This window comes from Sus scrofa, chromosome 1 (assembly GCF_054392235.1).
Source record: "Sus scrofa isolate SSC_HxYL_T2T_F1_AM1 chromosome 1, Sscrofa_HxYL_maternal_Yorkshire_Landrace_v2.0, whole genome shotgun sequence".
In the NCBI taxonomy this organism is placed as follows: domain Eukaryota; kingdom Metazoa; phylum Chordata; class Mammalia; order Artiodactyla; family Suidae; genus Sus; species Sus scrofa.
Genome location: NC_139383.1, coordinates 9,325,052 through 9,352,892, shown reverse-complemented (window position 1 = coordinate 9,352,892; position 27,841 = coordinate 9,325,052). Strand labels below are relative to the sequence as shown.

The following is a 27,841-nucleotide window of genomic DNA, read 5'->3' as shown; positions in this document are numbered from 1 at the left end:
TCTCCTAAATGGCCCGAGTTGACATTCCTCAAGTTTCACCTGTACCCACCCTCTTGTTCAGCATAACCGTCATAACCACAGGCTCTGGAGCCAGATGGCCTGAGTTAAATCCTCTCCCTTTATTTACTAGCTGCGCCATGCTGGGCAAGTTGTTTCACCTGTTACTATTTTCTTATCTGTAAAATGAGGGTCATTGTGGTAGGTTGCAAAAATGGCCACAAGTTCTTCTTCCGGCACCTGCTTCCTCGGCAGACCCGCCCACATCGACTCTGGCCTGGGTCACGTGCCTTCCTTTGACCAATGGGACGATATCAATAAAGAGCACGCAGAGCCTTGAAAAGGGCTTTCCCCCTGGGGCTGGCGCTTGTGCCGCCTTGGCACCCTGAAGCTGGGGGAGCCTGCTAGAGACCAGCCCTGGTCATCGCACTAACGAGGCCACCAGAAACCAGCCCACCCCCAGTCAACCTGCCAACAGAGCAGAGGTGCACAGGTGAGTCCAGCCCATGTCTGCCAAGCCCAGCTCCAACCACACAAACTGCCCAGCAGAATCCTGAGTGAAACAGTTGTCATTTGAAGACATTGGGTTTGGGGGAGGCGGCAGGAATAGAACATAGCCTCGCATGTTGTCGGCACTCTTCCCATTAGCGGTGGGATCTGTGTGCCTTGAATCTGAGTAGGCTTTGGATGATTGCACCCAATAGAGTATGTCAGAAACTTTACTGTGTGACTTCCAAGGTTGGACCAGAGGCTATGCAGCCTCCCCTCTGTTCTCTTAGAATGCTTGCTCTCAGCGATGTTCCCTCTAGGAACCCCAGCCACCAGGCTGCGAGAATGAACGGGAAAAGCCACATGCAGGGAGTTCCCACTGTGGCTCAACGGGTTAAGAACCTGACATAGCATCCATGAGGATGTGGGTTCGATCCCTGGCCTCGCTCTGTGGGTTAAGGATCTGGCATTGCCGTAAGCTGTGGGGTAGACCACAGACACTGCTCCGATCTCGTGTTGCTGTGGCTGTGGTGTAGGCCAGTAGCTGCAGCTCCAATTCGGCCCCTAGCCCGGGGACTTCCATATGCCAGGGGTGCAGCCCTAAAAACCAAAAAATCCACGTGCAGGTGCTCCAGCCCACAGCTGCAGCTGAGCCAACACACTGTCATGGCAGTGCAGGTGTAAGACGGGAGTGAAGAAGTGTCTAGAAGACCCCGGCCCCCAGCCACTCGAGTTTTCCACGCGGGGTCGCAGACGTGCATGGAGCAGAGACCAGCCACCCTGTGTTCCGTCGCATGGTTTCTGTTCACAGAACCCACGCCTTTATTCTTGTGTGGGTTCCTCTCTCCCTCTGGTATTTTCTGTCTGTCTAGAGGATGTCCTTTGACACCGTGCAGGTCTGCTGGCGATGAGTTCTTTCGGCTTCTGTATCTTTGGAAAAGTCTTTGTTTTGCCTTCATTTTTGAAAGCTATGTCACTGCGTCCGGGATTCCTGGTTGACAGGTTATTTTCCTTCAACGCTTCAGATGCTGCGCCGCCGACTCCTCACTCCCGTTGCTTCTGACAAGGCGTCTGCTTTTATCTGCCCCTCGTTTCTCTGTACACAGCGTGTCTTTCCACTCCGGCTGCTTGTAAGATTTCCTCTTTACTATAGGTAGGTTGTTTTTTTGTTTTGTTTTGGGTTTTTAGGGCCAAACCTGCGGCGTACGGAGGTTCCCAGGCTAGGGGTTAGAATAGGAGCTGTAGCTACTGGCCTACGCCAGAGCCATGCAGGATCCGAGCAGTGTCTACACCACAGCTCACAGCAACACCAGATCCTTAACACACTGAGAGAGGCCGGGGATCGAACCCACAACCTCATGGTTCCTAGTTGGGTTCGTTTCTGCTGCACTACGACAGGAACTCCTACTACAGGTTTTGAAAGCAGTTTGATTACAACGTGTCTTGTTTTCTTCATTTTTTTTTTAAATCTTTTTCTTTTTTTTTTCCTTTTTTTTTCTTTTTTTGCTATTTCTTGGGCCGCTCCTGCAGCATATGGAGGTTCCCAGGCTAGGGGTTGAATTGGAGCTGCAGCCACCAGCCTACGCCAGAGCCACAGCAACGCGGGATCTGAGCCGCGTCTGCAACCTACACCACAGCTCACGGCAACGCCGGATCGTTAACCCACTGAGCAAGGGCAGGGACCGAACCCGCAATCTCATGGTTCCTAGTCGGATTCGTTAACCACTGCGCCATGACAGGAACTCCTTGTTTTCTTCATTTTGTTTGTGCTTAAGTTCTGCTGAAATTCTGGGATCTACGGATTGATAGTTTTCAACAAAGTTGGAAAGTTTTCAACCATTATTTCTTTTTCCTTCCTTTTTTTTTTTTTTTTTTTGTCTTTTTAGGGCCATACCTGCGGCATATGGATGTTCCCAGGCTAGGGGTCTAATCAGAGCTGCAGCTGCTGGCCTATACCACAGCCATAGTAACGCTGGATTGAAGCCATGTCTGCGACCTACACCACAGCTCACAGCAACACCAGATTCGTAACCCACTGAATGAGGCCAGGAATCGAACCCACGTCCTCATGGATACTAGTTGTGTTGGTTAACCACTGAGCCATGATAGGAACTCCTCAACCATTATTTCTTGAAATAATTATCCTGTCCTTTCTCTCCTTCCCATCATGGACTCTGATGGCTTTAGACTAAGCTGATTGAAATTGCTGCACAGCTCCCTGGTGGTCTGTCAATTTTTAAATTCTTTCTTTTTCTGTGTATTTTCCTTTGTACCGTTTCCACTGCCATCTTAAAGTTTACTAGTCTTTTTCCTGAACCCTTTACTCTGATTGTTAATCCCATCTAGCGTATTTTTCATCTCAGACAGCATAGCTTTCATATCTAGAAGCCTTCTTATAACATTCCATGTCTCTCCTTAATTTTTTGAACACACGGAATACAGGTATTATAACTGTTTTAACATCCCTGTCTGCTGATCCTAACATCTGCACCAATTCCGGGTTGATTTTTATTTTTCTCCTCATTATGAATAGCATATTTATGCTTCTTTGCACACCTGGTAATTTCGTGGAGGCCAGACATTATAACTTCTACTTTGTTGACTCTTAGATATTTTTGTAATCCCGTGAATATTCTTGAATTTGATCTTAGACTAGTTAAGTTACTCGGAAAGAGTTTGATGCTTTCTGTCTTGCTTTTAAGACTCGTTAGGTGGACAAGGGTCGTATTTAATCGATGGCTCATTATTCCCTGCTCTACCCAGCCAACCCCTGCTGAGCATTCTGCTTAGTGTCCAGTGGCTCATGAGGTTTTCTGGTCTGGGTTATGGGAACAGGGCCTATTCCTGGCCCTCCCTCACCATTTAACTAAAATACCTTTAATATAACATAGGGGTGTAGTGGAAAGGTATTTTCCCTTATGCTGAAAAAAAAACAATTATTTCCAGCTTCCTCTGGTGTCAGTAGTAGGACTACATGGCATTTAAAAATATTCACTCTAATAAGAACAAAAAGTGCATTCCTGCTGCAAAGAATAACAACAAAGGAGTTAAATAGAATTGAGAACCATCATAAGGTGGCTGTCACCAGGGGTTGTACACATACCCAAGAAAACGTTATTTCCCGTCATATAACACGCGGGTGCTTAGGAAAACCATGGCCTCTGTTTTCAAAACTCCCTTCATAGGTTCCTCTAGCTGGAACCTGAGCCTCCAACTCTTGGTCTGGAAGAGGCAGTGAAAATAAGAGAGCCTGCGTGAGGGCGGGAGAAACTCGGGTACAGCGGAAAGAAGCGGGCTGAGCAGGGCGAGGTCCAGAGGGGCCGAGGGCAGGCGAGAGGGCGCGCACGGGGGGAGAGGCGGCCCGACAGAACCCCAACCCTGGGGTGTCCGGGTTTCAGTGGGTTGTTTTTGTTTTGTTTTGTTTTTTGCTGTAATCGCCTTTATTGGTTTTCAGTTTTAGATTGAATTCCGATTTGACTTCAGATTTAGCTTCAGGTGCTGTGATGTAAACCTCTCCACGGCCTCAAACTGTCAGCAAAAGTCAGCTACACACACAACCTTGGTCGATGGCATTTTGGAAAATGAAATTGCCAAAACCACGGCCAGGAGGGCAGTGAGGCACTAGTTGGGTGCGGAGAGGTGTCATCATCAACTGAACTGATGGTGTGAAATCAGGATTTCAGGGCTGGAGGTGACCAGGGGAAGTGTACTAATTACAGCCCTCACCCCATGAGTTCTTCAAAAAGCCTGAAAGGGATTCTAGGGCTCCAAGCACCCATGGGATGGGGGTACAGGTCACTTTCATTCTAAGCCTTAAGTACAAAGCCATCTCCTCGGAGTTCCTGTTGTGGCTCAGCGGGGTAAAAACTCGACTGGGATCCATGAGGATTCAGGTTTGATCCCTGGCCTCCATCAGTGGGTTAAGAATCCAGCATTGCGGAGTTCCCGTCGTGGCGCAGTGGTTAACGAATCCGACTAGGAACCTTGAGGTTGCCGATTCGATCCCTGGCCTTGCTCAGTGGGTTAACGATCCAGTGCTGCCGTGAGCTGTGGTGTAGGTTGCAGACGCGGCTCGGATCCTGCGTTGCTGTGGCTCTGGCGTAGACCGGTGGCTACAGCTCCGATTGGACCCCCAGCCTGGGAACCTCCTTATGCCACAGGAGCGGCCCAAGAAATGGCAAAAAAAAAAAAAAAAAAAAAAAGAATCCAGCATTGTTGCAAGCTGCGGAGTAAGTTGTGAATGCGGCTCGGATCTGGTGTTGCTGTGGCTGTAGGGTAGGCTGGTGGCTGCAGCTCCCATTCCACCCCTAGCCTGGGAACCTCCGTATGTCACATGTGCAGCCCTAAAAAGAAAACTGAACAAAAACAAACAAAAAAATCCCACAAAATCATCTCCAGTTGACCTGTAGGTGAAACATAATTAATCCTCAAATTTGTGGCATCAGCAATGTGTCATAAGACATCAGAGGAGAGTCTGTGGCTATGACATGGTTTAACTGCCTTCATCTGCCCCTGAACTGCAGCTCTCCCTTTGCAGCTGCCCTGAGAATAATTGTATTTTAGCATTTGCACTATATAAACTCGTCATGGTATCTGGTCTGCACAGCAGACATCACATCTGCACAGCAAAGGACTTTGTCCCTCTCGAGATCAGCTTCTACCCGTGGTTCCGCATCCGGTCTGCATCTTGGATTCGCTGAGATTTGTTGAGAATGCTGCCTTGCTATTTGCAGAGGGCAGAATGGTTTCTCCTTAAAGGGACCTCTCTCATCTTCCCCACAGCCCCTAAACCTTCTAAGGAGGCACATCTGATACGGGGCTTCAAGCAGGTTTTAAGGATCTTGCTGCCTGTCAATCAGTGATCCTAGGAGCAAATTTTTGACTGTGCCCTTGGTTATTTTTCCTGGCGAGGATGAAGGATGTTGACGCTATTTCCTCTTGCCTGCTAACCTTCATACCTTTTCCAAAGGTGGTTTCTTCAAAATACTCTGTTAGAAGCCGGAGGTTGACATTTTCAGCTGAGCCAGTGTTCACGGAGCCTTGGGCAATCTGTAATCAAAGTCAAGGGCAGCTGTGCCTCCCTCACCTTCACGCTGAAGTAGGACATGGGTTTGAATCCCAGCATAGAAGACACGATGCAAAATCCTTCCCTGCTTTGCATTTCTTTTTTTTTTAAATTTTAAATGATTTTTATTTTTTCCACCATAGTTGGTTGACAGTGTTCTGTCAATCTACTGCGGTACAGCAGTGACCCAGTCACACACACACACACACACACACACACACACACACACACACATTCTTTTTCTCACATCATCCTCCATCCTACTCCATCACAAGTTGCTTTGCCCCATTTTAAACGGGAGACTTTCTTAAAGAGATAGCATAGCGTGGTGATATGTATTCTGGAATTTAGAAAATGATAAATATAGAATTCCCATCAGTCAAGACTCAAAAGCAGGTGGTGACATTCACCAAAATCCTAAGTCAAATAAAGGCTCAAACACTAAAAATTAAACAATGACAGGATAAGATAGGAATGTGGCAGATTGTTTTAATCACCTGGGAATGAGGAAGGCTTCTCTAGGCATCACCCAACTACCCCACCCCCAGGCTGCAATGCGGGTAAACCTCAAACACAGTCAGTCAGTGAGAGAAGCCAGTCACAAGGCAGCACATCATGTGTTTATATGAAATGTCCAGAACGGGCAAGTCTGTAGAGATAGAAAGTAGATTTGTGGCTGCCTAGAGCGGGATGGGTATGGGGGGCTGGGAGGTAAGCGCTGGGGCGTGCAGCCTTTTGTTTTGGCCTAATGAAAAGTAGTCTAAATGTGTGGTGACGGGTGCACAACTCCGTGAAAACACCGACAGTATTTGACTTGTGCATTTTCAGTGTCAACTTCACAGCACGTGAATTACGTCTCAAGAAAACTTTTTAGTGGCGGCGTGTAAACCGAACTACCAATAGTGGCTACCTCTGGGTAAAGGCCTACCGGGTGAGTTCCATGCTGCTCTTACTTATTAGCATTTTCAGACTTTTCTGTAATAAAGACATGTCACTTGGAAGGGTGGGAGGGAGGGAGAGGAGGTGGTTTCTTTCCCTGAGAAACAAGAAGTGGGGCCATGATCTGAGTCCCTCGGGCTTATGAGAACGACCTTCCCGGCATGTTGAAGAACATGTTTCTTTCTTTCTTTCTTTTTTTTTTTTTTTTTTGCTATTTCTTGGGCCGCTCCCGCAGCATATGGAGGTTCCCAGGCTAGGGGTTGAATCGGAGCTGTAGCCACCGGCCTACGCCAGAGCCACAGCAACGCGGGATCCGAGCCGCATCTGCAACCTACACCACAGCTCACGGCAACGCCGGACCGTTACCCACTGAGCAAGGGCAGGGCCCGAACCCGCAACCTCATGGTTCCTAGTCGGATTCGTTAACCACTGCGCCACCACGGGAACTCCAGAACATGTTTCTTTAATCAGGCAAAGAACACAGTTCTTCCATGAGACGAGACTGATTTCCATGTTCATTTTACAAGACGTTGTAGGAAGATATTTGCTCGGAGTGAGTTATTGCCCATGAGGCGTCTAGATGGGACTTTCAGGGGTGCACCTGGATGGCCAGGTCACGCGGGGATGCGTTAGGATGTTCCCTGTTCAGTTCAAGTCCCTTGGATTATGTTCATTTTTTATTTTTATTATTTTTTTCCACGGCATATGAAAGTTCCCAGGCTAGAGGTTGAATCAGAGCTATAGCTGCCTGCCTACACCACAGCCACAGCAACTCGGGATCCCTAATCCACTGAGCGAGGCCAGGGATCGAACCCACGTCCTCATGGATAGTAGTCGGGTTCATGACCGCTGAGCCAGGACAGGAACTCCCTTTGGATTATGTTTCATCCCTTGTCTGAGTGTAATATTGTGCTAGATGTATTATTAAATTCTGGAAAGGATAGCCTTCCCCACTCCAAGCATAGGCATCCCAGGTTCTGTTTAACTCGGCCCTTCCAGCTGGGAACCTGACTAAGTTTCCTAATGGAAACCTCAGTCCGTGGATGGAAATCTAATCCAGTGTGATCCCTGGCCTCGAGGCGCTGACAGGTGGTGAAGATACATCAGGTTAGAGAGGCAGATGCCCGAAACGACAGGTGTTCCCAGGTGAACGTTGGCTTCATCCTTTGTCAGCCAGGCTAGAAGGGTTTCAAGCAGAGATGTCCTGTTTATGTTGGAAAAGCCTCCCTGACTCCCGGTAGAGAGATGGACGGGTGTTGGGGGAGCCTGGAGGGAGGGAGGCTGCCTGCACTGAGGCCATTGCTAGGAAATACCACCTATTCAACAGCTGAATGCGCCAGTTCCTTCCAGCAACAATATGGGGCTTTTGGAGTTCCCATTGTGGCTCAGTGGTTAATGAATCCGACTAGGAACCATGAGGTTGTGGGTTCAATCCCTGGCCTGGCTCAGTGGGTTAAGGATCAGCCATTGCTGTGAGCTGTGGTGTAGGTCACAGGTGCGGCTTGGATCCTACAGTGCTGTGGCTGTGGTATAGGCCAGCAGCTACAGCTCTGATTTGACCCCTAGCCTGGGAACCTCCATATGCTGCAGGAATGGCCCTAGAAAAGGCAACAACAAAAAGAAAGAAAGAAAGAAAGCAATACAGGACTTCAAACAGTTTATCACAGCCCTCAGCACCTTCCAAGGGTCTATCTCGTGCTGTTTTTGCAGCCCCCTCAGTGGCCGAGGCCTGGGCCACCTGCCCATCTGAGGCTCTAAGTTCTGAGAGGGGCTCAGGACCTTGCTGCCCAACAGAAACTTGGGTGCTGTTTCCAAAAGAAGGGGCAGTCCTTGCTGGTTAACCAAAAAAGAAAAGCGTTCACTATAGAGGGCTGAAGAAACGGCTTTCTGTTCTAAAACAAACCATTTTTAAAAGTGAAATCCTGCTGCCACCCACCTCTCGTGCTGGGGTCGTCTCGGTGCCCCTGCCTCTAGCCAGGGCTCTGGACGGCATCGGCCTTGCTGTTCCCTGACCAGGAACTCCCCAGGGCTCCCCAGGTTTTCCTCAAAGGACTTAAAAAGCTCTGACGTTGGGAGTTCCCATCAAGGCGCAGCAGAAACGAATCCAACTAGGAACCACGAGGTTGTGGGTTCAATACCTGGCCCCGCACAGTGGGTTAAGGATCCAGTGTTGCTGTGGCTGTGGTGTAGGCTGACGGCTTCAGCTCTGATTCAAACCCTAGCCTGGGAGCCTCCATGTGCCTCAGGTGCGACCCTAAAAAGAAAAAACAAAACCAAAAAAACCCCTGAGGTTGGTCAAGTGGTCAATGCCTTACAGTTCAGCTCCAGCCCCCTGTGGCCGCCTGAGAGGACTTAGTTTCCCAAGGGAGTTCCCGTCGTGGCTCAGTGGTTAACGAATCCTACTAGGAACCATGAGGTTGCAGGTTGGATCCCTGGCCTCACTCAGTGGGTTAATGATCCGGCGTTGCCATGAGCTGTGGTGTAGGCCAGCGGCTACAGCTCCAATTCGAACTCTAGCCTAGGAGCCTCCATATGCCGCAGGTGTGGCCCTAAAGAGACAAAAAGACAAAAGGAAAATAAGACAGATTCTCAGAGTTCCCGTTGTGGTTCAGAGGAAAACGAACCCAACTAGTTTCCATGAGGGTGTGGGTTTGATCCCTGGCCTTGCTCAGTGGGTTAAGGATCTGGTGTGGCTGTGGTGTAGCCCAGCAGCTGTAGCTACAATTTGACCCCTAGCCTGGGAACCTCCATATGGTGCAGGTGAGGCCCTAAAAAAAAAAAAAAGATAAAAATAAAAAATACAGATTCTCAGGAGGGCCAGGGGCACCATTTATAACCCCTCCCAGCCTGCAGGGGCAATTCTGGGCCCCACATCAACTTAGGAATGTGTGCTGGAAAGATTTGTCCTAGGAGGCCCTCTCTTTGGCTTGTAGGCCTGCACATTCTGTTAAAAGCAAAAACAAAATTCAGCCGAGCAAATCTGAGGATATCATTGGCTTCGTTAGGCGATTTCATGAATCAATTGGCCATCATCCCATCTGGTGAGGAGAAGGGGCTCCGAGGCCTTGTGCAAAAGGAAGGTTTTTCAAGGCAGGGGGGGGGGGGAGCCATCAGCCAATGAAGACAAAGGGCTGACTTTAGGCTGGGATGGCGTCTTCGGATGGGGAGGGGGAAACGGCGAGGGTTTCGCAGGGGGGATTTTCTTCCTCTGGGACAGATGAGGGGGGAACCAGGGCGCACGGGACAGGTTGGTTTATTAGTGCTGACCGGAAAATTCTGGTTGTTTGAGATTACAATTCTGGTGAAGGTCGAAACTGCATTTCAGTCAGGTATTAAACCCAGGTTGGGTACCCTGGGTTTTAGCACAAGCGATGCCATTTGGAGCCTGTGTTTATTTGGTTTGATAATACAGTTCCTGGATCATGATGGAGGGGGGGCTTCTGAATGTTTCTGTAAGCTCAGGAAGGGATGGAGCATCCTTGCATGTCTCTCTTGCAAGCCTGACGTGGCCCCTGACTCTAGAAAGACCTGGAATATTTCGAGAGTCTCCACCTTCAGAGAAACTCCAGACAGTACAGGGATGGGGGACACGCCTCATCAGTTTCGTTCAATCCGACACCGTGTGTGCACAGAGACCCTCCGGTCAATGTTGCGTAACCGTAGCCTCATCAGTCATCTCTGATAAGAACAATCGTAATAAAAATATGATGAGGGGAGTTCCCGTCGTGGCGCAGTGGTTAACGAATCCGACTAGGAACCATGAGGTTGCGGGTTCGGTCCCTGCCCTTGCTCAGTGGGTTAACGATCCAGCGTTGCCGTGAGCTGTGGTGTAGGTTGCAGACTCGGCTCGGATCCCTCGTTGCTGTGGCTCTGGCGTCGGCCGGTGGCTACAGCTCCGATTCAACCCCTAGCCTGGGAACCTCCATATGCCGCGGGAGCGGCCCAAGAAATAGCAACAACAACAACAACAACAACAACAAAAGACAAAAAAAAAAAAAAAAATATGATGAGGGCAATTATCATGGTCACGACGGTTGTCAGGACAAAAGCGGTAACAATTTTAATTAAACAAGGAAATGGAAAATACGTACCTACTCAGAGCATTTCCCTCTGGGCCACTTGGGGGGGGGGGTGATTTAGCCTCCTTCTCCACCTTGAGCATGTACAACTGCACTACCTGGGGAGGAAATTTGTAATTTTTAAAAACCATTTAAAAAATTGTTTGCATGGAGTTTCTGCCATGGCTCAGTGGTGAACAAATCCGACTAGGAACCATGAGGCTGTGGGTTTGATCCCAGGCCTCGCTCGGTGGGTTAAGGATCCGCCATTGCCATGAGCTGTGGTGTAGGTGGCAGACACAGTTCGAATCCTGCGTTGCTGTGGCTGTGGTGTAGGCCGGCGGCTACAGCTCTGATTTGACCCCTAGCCTGAGAACCTCCATATGCCGCGGGAGCGGCCTCAGAAAAGGCAAAAGGGCAAAAAAAAAAAAAAAAAAATGTGTTTGCTACATTGTATCGGCGTCTTCCAGCAGAACTTCCAACTGGGAGTCAGGCTGAGAAAGCACAGCAGCTCGGCAGAGGCCTGCAGGAGGCGGCAGCTCAGGGGTCAGGGCAGGTTCTCGTGGGGCGGAACGGGTCAGAGATCCTCCAGGAGAGCAAGCTGGCTTTTCTAGACGCGTGTCCTCAGGAAGCCGACAGCTGAAGGCCAAGGGGAGATACAGAAAGCTGAGCCCGGAGGCTTCGCAAGTCTGGGGCAGAAGCTGGGTCAGCCAGGGCCTGGCCGCTCCCCTCAGGGCCTTGCGGCGTGGAACTGCTCCTTGCTGGACGGCTCCATCCCGCCTGATCCTCCCAAAGATTCAAACCAAAGATGTTTATCCCCGCATGAGAGCTCTGGGGGAAACGAACTCCAGGAGACTCTAGAATCTGGATTTTGTGAAACAGACAGCAACCCAGTTGAACCAGAAAGCCTCTGTGCCTGCACCATTCTGTGGTTTAAAATCTTGGGTCGGTTGCTGTTACTGAGTACACCTGGGATTGCAAATACCAAGTGGCTCAAATTTCAGTGAAACCCTCTCTCCACACACAGCCAAGCTGCCCACCTCCAGGGGGCGCCCTTGGCCTTGCTTTCTGCCTGAGCAGTATTCTTTGTGCAATTCCAAGGGGCTCCATCCACATAGAATCTCACTGCTGGCGCCCCCTAGCGTTGTGCAGCATGTTAGCCCAGCTTCTTCCAATGGAGCCGCTTGGACGGCTCTTGGCAAAGGAACCGTCAGAAATTCCTCTCAGAAACTCCTGGCTGACTTTCCCTCACAGCCCATTGACAAGAACTGGGTCACTTGCCCGTTGCTGAATCACTGGCAAGCAGTGGAATTCCCAGTGTAATTTAGCTAATTAGGAATCACATGCCGGGGCTGTGGTCGGACCCACTTCCTCCCTGAAGCACATGATCCCCCAGTCCTGGGAGGAGGCGGATGGGGGGAGCTGGTGACCCAACAGCATCTGCCGCGCTGTTTCTGTTTCTTTGTTCGTGTTTGCTTATTTCCTCTACTCTTCCATTATGGTTTATCACAAGATACTGCATATAGTTGCCTGGGCTCTACAGCAGAACCTTGTAGTTTGCATCTGCTGGTCCCAAACTGCCAATCTCTCCCTCCCCTATCCCCTTCCCCCTTGGCAACCGCAAGTCTTTTCTCTGTATCTGTGAGTCGTCTGTTCCATAACATTCATTTGTGCCATGCTTTGCTTCTAATCATCAGCGCTTCCTAAAAGATGGGGGCCAGGGTCCCCTAAAGCACCTGTCCAGTAAGGAGCATGGACTCCGGGAGGTGGGAGCCCCCCACGGTTAAAAGAATAAATACAGCAATTGTGGGAGAAAGATGTCACAGCTACCATCAGCCTCCCACAAAGTTCAGAGTGGCTCTCGCACACCCACTCTGCGCTGTCTGGGAGAACAAACGTCAGAGGCCGCTTGGATAGCCTGGCCGTGGCGGGATCTCTGCCGGAACACGGAGGCAATTTAAGAAGGGCCCAGGCTGTAGAATTAGGTGGACCTGAATTTGAATCCTGGTTTTGCCATTTACTAGCTAGGTAACATTAGAAATGTTATGCAGCTTCTCTAAGTTTTAGTTTAGAAGTAGAGATGATAACAGAGTTCCCTGGTGGCTCAATGGACTAAGAATCCCATGTTGTCACCGCTGTGGCTCAGGTCGCAGCTGTGGCATGGGTTCAAGTCCTGGCCCAGGAAATTCCGCATGCTGTGGGCATGGCAAAAAATAATGATAAACTTAAAATTTGTTTTAAAAAGTAGAGATGGAGTTCCCTTCGTGGTTCAGCAGTTAATGATCCCAACCAGCATCCATGAGGTTGTGGGTTCGATCCCTGGCCTTGCTCAGCGGGTTAAGGATCCGGCGTTGCCACAAGCTGTGGTGTAGGTCGCAGACACGGCTTGAATCACTGGCTGTGGTGTAGGCCGGCGGCTTTAGCTCCGACTCAACCCCTAGCCTGGGAACTTCCATATACCGTGAGTGAGGCCCTAAAAAGCAAAATAAGTAAATAAATAAATAAAAATTAAAAAGTGGAGATGATAATACCTACCTCATAAGATTGTTGTGAAGTTTTGTTTCCAGTAGATAATGTCTCTATGGGAGTTCCCCTTGGGGCTCAACAGAAATGAACCCAACTAGTATCCATGAGGATGCAGATTCGATCCCTGGCCTCACTTAGTTAAGGATCCAGCATTACCGGGAGCTGTGGTGTAGGTCATAGATGCCACTTGGATCTGGCGTTGCTGTACCTGTGATGTGGGCCGGCAGCTGTGGCTCCGATTCGCAACCCCTAGCCCGGGAACTTCCATAAGCCACAGGTGAGGCCCTAAAAAAAAATAATGTCTCTAGCACATAATAGGTCCTCATTCAATGACTCTCAAACTTTGGGATTCTTAACAGTCGACTGAGAGTCTAGCCAAGCATGCAGATTCCTGGTCCTCGCCCCCCAGACACTCTGACTGCATCTGAGCCCAGTAATCTGCATTTTCCACACCAGCCTAGCGGATGCTGATGTAAGTGAATCACTGGCACCCAGCACACTCCAGCTGGTGGTGTTATCGTGTCGTTAGAAGGAAAATCTGAGCAGGCCGAGCAGATCTCATGTAATAAGAACATTCATCTTAATTATAATTTTCTGTCTAGAATTCCATTAAATTAGCTGCATACCATTAAAAAGAATTAGATCTGCAGTATTTGAGGTGTGCCAAGGGCCTGTAGGTAAATGCTGAATAATTCCAGGGCACTCTCTTTGCACAGGGAGACCAAGCACAAGGACCTGGGGGCGGAAGCCCTTCCCCAGGGGAGGAAGGCAGCCACCTTGACCTTTGCAGCCCAAATAAAACTCTTACTAAAATTACCAAGCCTCCCATTTTCAGCAGACAACCTCCGGTCTAGATTTCTATTTTTTTTTTTTTTTTTTTAGGCAAGAAATAGCTTTATTGAGATAGGACATTTGTGAGAGATGCAAGCTGGCAGGCAGGAAAGGAGGCTCTGCCCCGTCTAGATTTCTAAAGCATTGTCCCCCACCCCCACCCCCCAGGCTCTGTATTTCTGTCCGTCCAGCTGACTTCCTGCCCCAGGAAAGGTAAAGAGCCAGGAAGAGCAAAGGTGAACCTCTCCCTTCCCTCTTCCCTTCCCCCACCCCCAGCAACTTCGGCTCTGCTGATGGTCTCGGATGTAACACTGCTTATTTCCTGTTTCCAGTCTCTTGACCTCCACAAGCACAGAGCGCTCCCCTGAAATCCCTGCTACTGCCTGTTATTGCAAAACTAGATTAGAAAACATATTGCAGAAGCTGGGACTTGGAGCAGAAGCGCAGGGAAGAGCAGAGTCAGTCCAGCCAGCATCTGAGAGTTGAAGAGGGAATTTAAGGACAGAGCCGAGCCGGAGGTTGGGGGGGAGGGGAGTGAAGTTCGTAGGGATGGGAGGGCTTGAGGAGGAAAGGGCTGGAGCCGAAGCCATCTCTGACGGTGCTCATCCTGCCTGGCCGAGGGAGTCTTGGCATCAGGCAAAGGCATGACGAAATGTGGTCTAGATGAGAGCCATCAGCTGCTCTCTTTCCAAAGGGCAAACCAAGGCGAAAACGAAATGAGAGGAGAGGAGCTGCCAAAGCTGATCTGTTCGAATCATTTGGGGTGCTGCTTAAAATACCCACTCCCAGGCACCACCGACTCCCTTCCCCAGCAATTTGAATAATTAGACAGATTCGGTACCCCTGGTTTAGGGGTTCCCTGGTGGCTGGTGGCCTTTTGGGGGCAATGGCATTTCTTCTGTAGATTTTTCCAAGGAGTTAATGTCTTTTTCACAGTTCACTAATGACATATTCATAGGCCTTAATCCTCACAGCTCGGGCCGTTTGAAGATCACCCTAGGTCCTCAGACCCTGCGTTTTGGAGCGTCTCGCATCACAACAAACACGCTAAGACGGACACACACCCCACTTTGAAAAGGATTTTATCATAGTACTGTGGAAAGTAGCATAATGTCCTTTCTATCAAAGGACATCTTGGTGACTCCATTTTGCTCCGGTTTCACCTTCCTGGATGCCCCGCTTCCCTCTGCTCCCAGGAACAATATGTTTCAAATGAGCCGACCGAGAAGGATGTGCGCCCTGACCTGACCCATGGGAAGGGGACAGGTCCATCGCCTGCGTTAGGGATGAGCAGGGAGGGTCTTTCCTTCTTTGCACGCGCTTTTGCAGCCCCCGCGCCCTTCTGCAGAAGTGAAGAGCCTTGTCGAGGCTCCCCGTGCTCACGTGTCTCATTTTCTGACACTGATGATCCAGCCATCTTCCCAACAGTACTTTGAAATTTTCTGGCATGCTCACATTATTTAATTTAGGGTCAGCCATCCTTTCTTGGAGATCATCTAGATACTCAGGAATTTTTGCAAAGTAAAAAAACCTAATTTTGTAATGTGCTAAGAATTTCAAAAACACTAAAATTTAACTACTAAAGGAGCGGATCTAAAGTTATACTTTCAGGCATTTAGTTGTATTCTTATTAATTTTGACTTTGAAGCTTTATTTGCATCAGTTAGGTCTCCACCACTTCGGGGGCATCTGGAGGAGCCTTTGGCTCTGCACCAGTGGTGTCTAAGGGACCAAATCCCAGCCAGCAAAAGCTCTGTGATGTAATCCTGCCTCGGAGATGAGATAAACCACACCAAGTGGTTTCTGTAATCACACAGCTACTCAGAGGCAGAGAGAGGACAAAAAGCCAGGTCTTCCTATTCTTCCCACTGGCAACAGAGGAAAAACTAAACAACTTCTGAGCACACTTACCTCTTTAGACAGCTGTTGTGCAAGGCTCATGGGAGATGGCATCAGAAGCCTAAAGGTGGGCACAAAGTAGGCCTGAAAAAAGATGGGGGCATCCCATTGTGGCACAGCGGAAACGAATCTGAATATTATCCATGAGGATGCGGGTTCGATCCCTGGCCTCGCGCAGTGGGTTAAGGATGCTAAGGATCTGGGGTGGCCATGAGCTGTGGTGTAGGTCTCAGACTCGGTTTGGACCTGTTGTGGCTGTGGTGTAGGCTGGCAGCTGTAGCTCTGATTCGACCCCTAGGCTAGGAACTTCCATATGCCACAGGTGCGGCCCTAAAAAGAAAAAAAAATAGGCTTGAAAATGGGGAGAAGTCAAGACTCAGTGAAAACAATAACAGATGAACTTAGAGCTTGCTGATCACGTGGTTTTGGCCAATACTTACTGATTCATTAAATATCTTTTTTTCTTTTTCTTCTGTAAGTATAATTGATTTATAATACTGTGTCAGTTTCAAGCATACAACAAAGTAATTTGGTTATATATCTGTTATATACATACATATTTATCTTTTTTTTTCCATTCTAGTTTGTTACAAGGTATTGAATAGCTCCCTGTCCTATGCAGTAAATCCCTGTTGTTTATTTTATATATGATAGTGTGCATCTGTTAATCCCATACTCCCAATTTGGTAACGTAAGTTTGTTTTCTATGTCTGAGAGTCTGCTTCTGTTTTGTAAATAAGTTCATTTGTACTATTTTTTAGATTCCAAAATAAGTGATATCATAGAAAATTGTGTTTCTGTCTGACTTAACTTCACTCAGTATGACAATCTCTAGATCCATCCATGCTGCTGCAGATGGCATCATTCTAGTCTTTTTTATGGCTGAGTAGTATTCCATTGTATATATGTACCACATCTTCTTTTCCATTCTCCTAATTTATCCCTCCCTCCTCTCCCGCTTCATCAGTCATAAGATTGTTTTCTAGTTTCTGTCTATTTTAACAATAAATGATTGGGAACAACTAAATATATGCACCATTAAAGGACTAGATAAATTATGGCACACACATACAAAAACATACTTTACAGCACATTTTTAAAATGAAGAGTCACATGTACTAATGTTGAATGATTGTGGAATGTTGCTGTTTAAGTGAAAAGTCCTGAAGAGGTTGCGTAGTATTATTACATTTATATCTAAGTGTGAGAATACCGGTACTTACATGCTTGTCTCTGCATTAAGGATCTCTGAAACAACTCGCGTTAAAACACGGGTGAGAGGTCCTTGGGGGCTGGAGGGCAGGAATGGAAGGAAATTTAAGTTTGATGCTCTGTGCTTTTGTACTCTTTGATGACATACGCTGCTTATTGTATTCCTTGTATAGCAGCTTTATGAAGGTATGCTTGACAATGCCACAAATCACATCCTTTATGGTTTCAGGGGTCATTACTCACAGCGTATTCAGGGTTTGCAACCATCACCGCCATCTAACTTCAGAACATTTTCATCATCCCCAAAAGTAACCCCCTACCCATTGGCAGCCACTCCCATTACTCCTGACTCTTAGCCCCTGGCAACCGGGAATCTCTTTTCTGTCTATAGATTTACCGATTCTGAAAATTTCATATAAATGGAATCACACAATATGCGGCCCTTTTAATGTGGCTTCTTTCCCGTGGCCGAATGTTTTCAAGGTTCGCCCACGTGGTTGCATGTATCACTCCTTCCTTCCTCTTCACAGCAGAGTGCGAGGCCCTTGTATGGATGTTCTGATTTTCCAGGGCCACTGTAATTATGAGTCTGTTGACTTTTCAAACCTACTGAGGAGCTGGAGGGGGTCGGAGGTTGGGAATAGGGCTGGTTAAAACTCCACGGATCTTGCTGTTCTTACCAAGATTCAGCCTTTTTTCTTGAATAAACACCCCTGACATTGTTGCAAGCCTTTGGTTAATGTCTAGAGTTCTGGAAAAGTGGTTTTGACTATTTTTGACAGTGTTCTTGTCGCCTTTATAGAGACTGGATTTTCAGAGGCCATTACCCTGCCATTCCAAAGTGCTTCTTGAAATTACCAACTTTAATCATAAATAAGTCTTTTCAAGAGTGAATAGGAGGAGAGATCATGAAAATTTAATGATGTCTTATATATAAAACAGTGAATCTAATGCCTGCAGTCTGGTAAATGCTCAGGATTGAAAACAGCAGCTGTCCTGTGCCCATGGTCAGGGTTACTCCTGGCTGACCCTGAGCAGTTGGCTGGCACAGCGAGGACCAGACCACCCATCTCCCATCTTCCAGCCTGAGGCCTCTGTGCACGCACAGCCCTGACTCTCCCACCTCACTACAGATAAGCCTAAACGCAAGAGGCTCTTGGAGCATCTTAAGTATGCCAGCCCCATCTCCAGGTGTAATATTCAGTACAATTTTAAGACATAGCATAATAAAATGTGTAAGAATTTTTTTTCTTTTTGTCTTTTCTAGGGCCACACCAGAGGCATATGGAGGTTCCCAGGCTAGGGGTCTAATCTGAGTTGTTGCTGCCTGGCCTACGCCACAGCTCACAGCAACGCCGGATCCTTAACCCATGAGCAAGGCCAGGGATCGAACCCGCAACCTCACGGTTCCTAGTCAGATTCGTTAACCAATGAGCCACGACGGGAACTCCAGAAATTTTAATTCCAGTGATGCAAATTAGTAGCCAGGACAATCAACAGAAAGCACATTATTTTCTCCTGCTTTCAGTTTTCATTCAAATGCAATGGATGAGTTCCCTTTGTGGCTCAGCTATTAACAAACCCGACTAGGATCCATGAGGATACAGGTTTGATCCCTGGCCTTGCTCAGTGGGTTAAGGATCTGGTGTTGCCATGAGCTGTGGTGTAGGTCGCTGATGTGGCTTGGATCCTGTGTTGCTGTGGCTGTGCTGTAGGCCGGTGGCTACAGCTCCGATTCAACCCCTAGCCTGGGAACCTCCATATGTTGCGGGTGCGTCCTAAAAAGCAAAAAAAAAAATGCGATCGACTCCCCCATGGAACATCTCCAGACACCCCACCCCACCCCACTCAGCCCTCCCTCATCACAGGAGACGCACTGCAATTCCAGGGGTGCATCTCCCCACCACTTGGGTCCAAGTAGAGTCTGGAGCTGCCCGTGCCAGGGCCTCAATCCCTGGGATCCTCACTGGGGTCCTGATGGGGCAACAATGGCATTTTTCTCGGCTCCATCTGGACTCTCTCTCCTTGTAGCTTCAAGGAGGCAGGGCCTCTGCAGTAGGGAGGTAGAGTGATCAATAGAGAACAAGTTTTGGGTCAAGCAGAGCTAAGGTCAAAGCCCAAGTTCACTATGTTTTTAATGATAGTTGATTTAGTGTCGTGTCAATTTCTGCTGTACAGCCTAGCGACCCAGTCGTATATATATTCTTTTTCTCATCCTATCTTCCATCGTGTGCTACCCCAGGAGATTGGACATAGTTCCCTGTGCTGTACAGCACAACCCCATCTCTTATCCCTTCCAAATGTAACGGCTTGTGTCTGCCAGCCCCAAACTGTCCATCCCACTCCCCCCCCACCGCCGCCCCCGCCCCTGCAACTACAGTTCTGCTCTCTTTTTCTGTCCATGATCTGTTTCTGTTTTGTAGATGGGGTCATTTGTGCCATGTTTTAGATTCCGCATAGAGGTGATATCCTATGGTATTTGTCTTTCTCTTTCCAACTTCTTCACTCAGTATGAGACTCCACTAGTTGCATCTATGTTGCTGCAAATGGCATTATTTTGTCCCTTTCATGTACTCCACTGTATATATGCACCACATCTTCTTAATCCATTCATCCGTCGATGGACATTTAGGTAGTGTCCATGTCTTGGCTATTGTGACTAGTGCTGCAATCAACATAGGGGTACATGTATCTTTTTGGTTTTTGTTTTTCGGGTTTTTTTGTCTTTATTTTTAGGACCCCCCCCTCCCCAGCATATGGAGGTTCCCAATCTAGGGGTCCAACTGGAGCTACAGCCGCTGGCGTACACCACAGCCACAGCAACACAGGATCTGAACTGTGTCTGCAACCGACACCAGAGCTCACCACAACGCCAGATCCTTAACCCACTGAGCAAGGCCAGGGATCGAACCCACATCCTCATAGATACTGGTTGGGTTTGTTAACTGCTGAGCCACAATGGGATCTCCTGTATCTTTTTGAATGAGAATTTTGTCCAAATATATGCCCAGGAGTGGGATCGCTGGGTCATATGGTAAATTTAGTTTTCTGAGGTACCTCCATACTGTTTTCCACAGTGGTTGCACCAATTTACATTCCCACCAACAGTGTAGGAGGGTTCCCTTTTCTCCACAGCCTCTCCAGCATTTGCTATTTGTTGACTGTCAATGATGGCCATTCTGACCGGTGTGAGGCGGTACCTCAGTGTAGCTTTGATTTGCATTTCTCTAATAATCAGTGATGTTGAGCATTTTTTCATGCGCCTACTGGCCAACCATATGTCTTCTTTGGAAAAATGTCTATTTAGGTCTTCTGCCCATTTTTCGATTGGGTTGTTTGGTTTTTGTTGTCGTCATTGTTCCCGTTTCTCTCCTTACTGGGTATGTGATTTGGACACGGTTCAAACCTCTCTGATCCTCTGTCTCCCTCACTTACGAAATGGGGGATAAAATTACCTTCTTTGTCATTGTGAGGAGTGGAAGTTACATATGTCGAGCGCCTGGTATACAGTAGGTGCTCAATTCATAGCAGCAATTATTATAGCAGCAGCCAGGTGTGGGTGAAGGCTGCAGCGCTCCGGTAAAGAGACCATTTCTGGCTCACCTGAAAGTCCTGGATTTTTATATTTGGCTTCAAAACATTTCTTCCTTCTCCTCTCTCTTATCCAAACCTAATAAACTCTGCAGGCACAGAAAGGAGACACTGACGTTGCCCCTCTATGGTTTGTGGCTCCAAGAAAAAAGCACTTGACCTTCACAGCCCCTTGATTTTAACTCTGGAAAAGCTGACCTGAAGGTTCGGCTTGTCCGTCCTGCCTGTGATGGTCTTAGCCTTCGGGGAGGGTGAATCCTTGAAAAAGCACATGTTTTTCTCCTTTTAGCAGCTCCAAGAACAGGACCATGAAAGACTCACTTACAAGGGGGAGAGTGGAGCAGACCAATGTTCGACAAAGCGTGTGCCTGGTTAGACGCTTCCCTTGAATGGGGTCAGCAACGCTTTTTAAATTTTGAATGGCTCCAACCTCATCTGGACCCCAAATTGCCCTTTCTTCCTTCTCCAGCTCTGCCCTTGAAAGCACGGAAACAGAAATCAATTTCGAGAAGAGATTTCGAGAAGAACTTGCAGTCTTGCTGCTTAAATATAACATTACATAAGTACTTTGTTACTCTTCATTAAAACCCACTAGCCCTGGAATTTGGGTCCTTCTGTACACATAGGCAAAAAAGACGGATATAGCATCCAAAACAGAAGTCCAGAAAAATGTATCAAATAGTGGAATTAACAAATAGAGCCCAGGAATCCAGTGTACTGGAAGTTTCTTTTCAATTTGCAATTGGTTATCAATTTTTCCCACAGTCCTCCTGCAAAAACCTGAAACCTGTGAGGAGCACTTCACTGGAGTTGTAAAGTCTAAGATTGAGCTTGTATATATTTACGGCTCACGTTGTTTCTCTTTAAAACAAATTTAGGAGTTCCCATTGTGATGCGGTGCGTTAAGAATCCAACTGTAGCAGCTCGGGTTGCTGAGGAGGCAGGGGTTTGATCCCCAGCCCAGGCACAGTGGGTTAAGGATCCAGCGTTGCCACGGCTGTGGTGTAGGCTGCAGCTGTGGCTCAGATTCAATCCCTGGCCAGGGAACTTCCATGTGACAAAGTATATATCTGTATAATTTATATATTAAATATATATATATGTAATTAATATATATAATGCAAATATATAAAACAAGTGATTTGTGATGCTCAGGGAGAGTACAGGACGCTGGCATAGAGCAGTTACCAGTCACCCTGCTGGCTTCTGCTGCCGGCATATTGCTTCATGTTGTCCTCAGATATTAAGCTTGCTTCTGCCCATTGGGTGATCTCTTTTCAGGAAGTTACTCTTCCTGCTGAGTGGAGAGCAACAAAACACCCTGCCATCCGAGGCCCAGGCGGACTCAGAGGGAGACAGAAGCTGCCAAGCAGGAGAGGAGGCAGTGTTTCCAGGGGGAGACCTAGCAGCAGCAGGCATTTCTACGGAGCTTTTGGAGGGAACCAAAGACTAGTCTTTGAAATGTGAATTCTGAGAAAGCATATTCTCCAAAATACAAAATCAAGACTAACCTACAAGACTAACTTACAAGAGGAGTTCCCGTTGTGGCTCAGTGGTTAACGAAACCAACTAGCATCCATGAGGACGCAGGTTCAATCCCTGGCCATGTTCAGTGGGTTAAGGATCCGGCATTGCTGTGGCTGTGGTGTAGGCTGGTGGCTACAGCTCCGATTGGACCCCTAGCCTGGGAACTTCCACGTGCCTCGGGTGCAGCCCTAAAAAGACAAAAAAAAAAAAAAAAAAAAAAAAAAAAGACTAATCTGCAAGAAAGCAATGTCCTAGCACTGAACAGAAGAGGGTCTGAGGGCAGTGGACAAAATACACACATGTGCATGCACCCACATGTGCCCACACACACGCACACAAGCGTATGACATTTTACTGAACAAAAACAGTTTATGTCTGAGCCATCCCTGACCTGGTAATGCTTTTCAGCACTAGTTCCCATTTTTTTATTGTTATTTTTAAATGATTTTTATTTTCTCTGTTATAGTTGATTTATAGTGTTCTGTCAGTTTCTACTGTACAGCAAAGTGACCCAGTCATATATGTACATATTCTTTTTCTCACATTATCCTCCATCCTGTTCCATCGCAAGTGACTAGATATAGTAGTTCACAATTTTTAAAAGTGATCAACAAACTGCGCCTTCACAAGCATAGGCTGATTCACTGGTCGGGGCCCCCGACTTTGAAAGCACCAGGGTTTTTTTTTTTTGTTCCATCTTCATTTTATCACCTTCTAACTAAGTACAAGGTAATGAAAAGTTATTCTTTTATTAATTCCAGCAATAATTGTATTAATTATTCAAGTATAGCAAATTTTAATACTGCCTCAAGTTTAGCTTTATTTCAAAGGACGAGGCTGTTTTATACTTCTTTTTTTTTTTTTTTTTTTTTTTTTTTGGTCTTTTTAGGGCCACACTTGTGGCATATGAAGGTTCCTAGACTAGGGGGTCTAATCAGAGCTGTAGCTGCCGGCCTACACCACAGCCACAGCAATGCTGGATCCGAGCCACGCTGTGACCCACACTGCAGCTCACAGCAACGGCAGATCCTTTAACCCATTGCAAGGGGCCAGGGATCGAACCCGCATCCTCATGGATGCTAGTCAGATTCGTTTCCGCTGAGCCACGAAGGGAACTCCTATTTTATACTGTTACTGAGTGAACCTCATCGAACTTTGTCCTCAGGATTGCTTGCTAATGAAGTTTGTTTAAATATCATGGTCGATTGTCTTGAATTTGCAGACAAAGTATTGAAATGATTAATCCCACACAAATCACACTTAGAACAAATAACATGAGCAGTAGTAGCTAACATCTATCGAGCCTCTCTTCTGTACTGGGCACTGTGCTAAGTAATTGACAACTTTTACTGTTCGGGCCCAGGGCAGGTGCCGCAAACTGCCTGAATCGCACATTTCTCCCACGTGGTCCGTGTGCTCCCTGGAGCGGGAGATAGAAAGACATCCTTGTCACCAGGGATGGGGGTTCCGGGCTGAGAAGGCTGTAGAAACAAACCTTGCTGCTTCGTTACTGATTTACTACCCAAGCGCGAACTTTGCTTAAATTCCTCGCGAATTAAGCACCCAAACCTAAATTTCTTTGTCCCGTCAATTCTTTTCAAACGTACTGTTTCTTTATCCTAAAAGCCACCTGCCCGAGCCACGCCCGAGGTCCCCTTTCTATGAGACCTCTGTGCGCACGAATTAAAATCTGTTTCTTTTTCGCCTGTTCATCTGTCCTATGTGTATCTATTGTAAGTCCAGCCACAGAAGTCAAGAGGGTTCCCCTCCCCCAAATTACCATCTTTAATCTGCACTAGAACGTTCTTAGATGTGGACTATCGTTACCTCCATTTTTCTAGTAAAAATTGGAGTGTCTGGGAGATTAAATAACGTGCCCACAGTCCCACAGCTGGCAGGAGGCAGAGTTGGGATTTTAACTCAGTCTGGGTCTAGAACTGGAACCCTGAAACTTCTAGAACCAAACAAGAGTTTTGCCCTGTCAAACCCAACTGATTTGATTTCATCAAAACATCACCCCTCATGTTAAATTAATGTTATTCGTCTGAATTTTACTGGTTTGGTCATTTCGTTTTTATCTAAGTTTATCTTGGTTTTAAAATGAGATCTCCCAGTATGCAGATTCTGTACCTAGTTTTAGCTTGTTCCGATTTAAGCAGCTTCATAAAGAATAATGCAGGGTGACATAGGATATCTGCAGGAAACGTTTCCTTCAAACAAGGTCCATCCTTGGCATGTTTTACAAACCCCCTTGTACAAGGAGAGCAGCAGCTCCTCGCCTCACAAAGCCTCGTCTCCTGTCCAGTGCGAACTCTTGCACATTAAAGCTGAAAATTCACCTGCTTTCTCGTTCGTTTTCACAGCGCCTTTTCTCCAGAGAGTTTAAGGACGAGTATGGAAATTTTTTGACACATTAAGATGTTCCATTATACTCTCAAGATCCTAAGGGTTGGGAGGAGTTACTCAAATCGCATTAACAATGGCCCGGCCTTCTGGAGTACTTTTCCTCTCAATATGACAAAATGCTTTGAGATAACTTTTACCACATTTATCTTCTCATATCCTGAGGAAACAGGCTGCGGAAAGTCGCTTTGTCACAGCCTCACAAATGGAGGCTCTGAGGTGCAGCGAGGTTAAATAAATCACAAGAGAATTCAGTGATATTTATATACTCAGTTACCTTCAGAGTCTAATTAGATGTCACATCTCCTGGGGAGCTTGTGTATTGATTCTGAGAAACCTGTGGAGGAAGAGGTCTCTGCCCCATGTGTGTCTACTGTCCCCAGGCTTAGTTGAGTCGGGGAGAGTTCAGGGTGAAGGCCAAGGGTGTGGACAGTCTGGTTTGACCCTTAGCTCTGCCATTTATGAGCTTCGAGACCTTGAGAAAATTACTTAATGTTTGGGGGCCTCAGTTTCCTCATCTATCAAATGGGAATAGTTACAGTCCCTACCTCATGGAGTCCTTTGGAGAATTAACTAAGTGTATGCCAAGGGCTCAGCACTGGCCTCACCCAGAGGATGTGCTGAAGAAATGGGAGTAGTTACCACCAGGAGTGAGAGTTGTGCTCACATGTATTCCTGCTCTTCAGAGTGGGCTTCAGCCATCAAGACCCCCTACCTCTAAGAAGAAGTACTGCTGAGGTGGAGGTAGAAGTACTGATATCGGAGCAGCGGGATACATCAACCTGTGACTAGAGACGATAGCTACTTATGGATTATCATTTAGGATGCTTTCAGGTTAACTCAATACGGTTCCCGCAGGAGATCTAGTCTCATATGATAAGTTCAGAGGTAGAGCCAGTTGATTGCTCCAGCAACTCAAAATTCTCAAGGATTCAAGCAATTTACGTTTCTTTAGTAGACCATATTCAATAGGTCAGTTTTGCCCTTGGGCTAGTTCCGTGCATCATCATGAGATAATGGCTGCATCCTAAGATTACAAATAAATTATGCATGACAAAGTCCAGATAGAGGTGAGCTCTTTTGATGTCCATTTCTTAAGAAACAAAGAAACCTTTCTCAGAAGCATCCATATTCCCCCCACGTCTCACTGGCCAGAACCGGTCATCTCTTCACTCTAACCCTGTCACCGGGATCACTGCAATTGTCGCAGCGTCACCAGTATTCTACTTCTAGAGCTCGAACTGGAAAACACAAGACAGAGCTCAGAGTTCTGTTGGCAAGGAACAAGTTGGGCTGATTGGACCTCCCAGCGTCCAGAATATGAGAAATAAATTCCTTTTTGTTCATAAACAAAAAAGTCTGATTGGCACCTGGGTAGGCTCCCTACTAACAACGAGGGTGCCCTTATCAGATGCCTGCTCTGACTTGAAACGTAAAAGTGCTTCCTTGAAACTGGGTCTGACCGTACATAGCATTGTTTGAAATGGGCATTGTCGGAAATGGGCATTGCCTGAAATGGGCGTGCTCCTACATACGTAGCCATTAACACGTCGTAACTCTGCCCTACACCTTTGAATTTCTGCCGCAAAATTTCTGAATAAGAACTCTGCCTCCTAACTGCATCCATCAGAACTGAGAAGCTTCAAATGCTGCAATCAGAGGAAGAGAGCCAGGAGACAAGAGAACACGCAGCCACCAGGAAGGGACACGCACTGCTAGGGACTTGTTTTAAAGGCTCATCCCTTCGTAGATTGAAACCCAAGACCCACCAGAATTGAAAGGGTCCAGGGGCAAGACTCAGGAGATTTCTTCTCTGTCTCTCAACTGGGCGCCTAACAAGCCTCAATTTGCCCAGCGTTAAACTGTTCTCCACTGGCCTGACTGTTCTCCAGTTACAACTTCCGGGAAACTATTTCAGGAGGTGAAGGCATTTCCCGAAAGAGTAACAACCTCAGGGAACGGAAATGCTGCCCTGTGCCTGATCTTCAGAACCACAGGGACCCCGCCGGTCTCACAAGGCAGATGGATCCTGAAGAAAACAAGCTCGGATTGCCCTGCGTTCAGTGGCTGCCCTTGGGATAGTAAGGTCACAGGATTCATTTTACTTATAATGTTCTCCTGATCCCACATCAGAGGACTTTGGTTTTGGCTAAAAGTAAACTGCAATCTGGGTTGAAGTTATTCAGGCAATGTCATTATCACTCCCAGGGGCTTCCCACGTGCCCTGTCGTGGGGAGAGACCTGACAAGCATCCTGCTCCTGCTTGTTGTCAAGAGGGCTCCTGGCATTGAAGATGTTGCCCATGAGACCGTAAATTGTCCACAGCACATAACAGGGATGTCCTGCTCTTCCGATTTGGAGCATAAATGTAATCACAGCTCTTTTTATGCTTTCACTGAATCTCCAAAGACCTTCAAGTGGGAAGCAGAAAGCCCTCTGCTCTGCCTAAGAACAAAGAACATCTGGTCTGGCTACCAACGTTGCCAGACACAGTATCCCAAAGGGTGCTCGACTCTCCAATATCCATTCTACCCCCAGAGAATCACCCACGCCACTTACCGTAGGTAACCCATTTCCCCACTGGGTCATTTAGCAATAGACATGAAATAGACGTGTGACCCAGCCCTGGCCCTCAGGATGCAAGAAGAAGCTGGGGGATCTTCAGAAGCATGGTTTCCCTCCTGAAAAATATTTCACAATCTCCAGGGAGAAATTCTCTCCCTCTGTTGTCTCTCTTTCCTAGTGGCCTCTCTTGGAACCATATTCCTGAGTGTTAGTCATTTCTGATGGGGAAGAGAGTGCATCTGGGATAGAAAAACACCAGCTCAAGAGTTTGTGGCAATTTCTCTTTGAAGGTGTGCGGCAATGGAGACTACTGATAGACTGGCATAATTTTGGAGTTTGCCCTTTTTTGTCAAAGATTAAAGGAAGAAAAAGACCCTTTCACACTATTTGATTTAACTCACTCCAGTAGATGATAGTGTGACAAAAGCCACTGTGATTTAAGCTTGAATGTGAGGCATTTAAAAGCACTTGCTTGAAAACATTTGTCTTGCATCTTTAAAAAAACCGCACCCCTTCAGAATGATTTTGATTTTCCACTCCTATGCAGAAACAAAGCTAAATGCTTTTCATCCTGAAAATGCCCTTTCATAATTTCTAGGATCTTGGCTGCAAGACAGAAATGGAAAATTCCCCACAAGAAGCCTCTCGTAATGGCATCTGTCTGTCTCACACTGATCTTCTCAGATGTTCCTGGTGAGGCGGGGGGAGAAAGCTCAGGTGCTACAAAACAATGATGCTG

General features: G+C 47.2%; 1 long non-coding RNA gene across 1 annotated transcript; it reads left to right on the top strand.

Annotated features, from left to right (window-relative positions):
• The first annotated feature begins 340 nt into the window (after positions 1 to 340).
• Positions 341 to 27,841, top strand: LOC106506439 (uncharacterized). Its single transcript, XR_014844225.1, has 3 exons — positions 341 to 490; positions 6,380 to 6,482; positions 27,701 to 27,841. It is a non-coding gene; the product is annotated as an uncharacterized LOC106506439 (long non-coding RNA).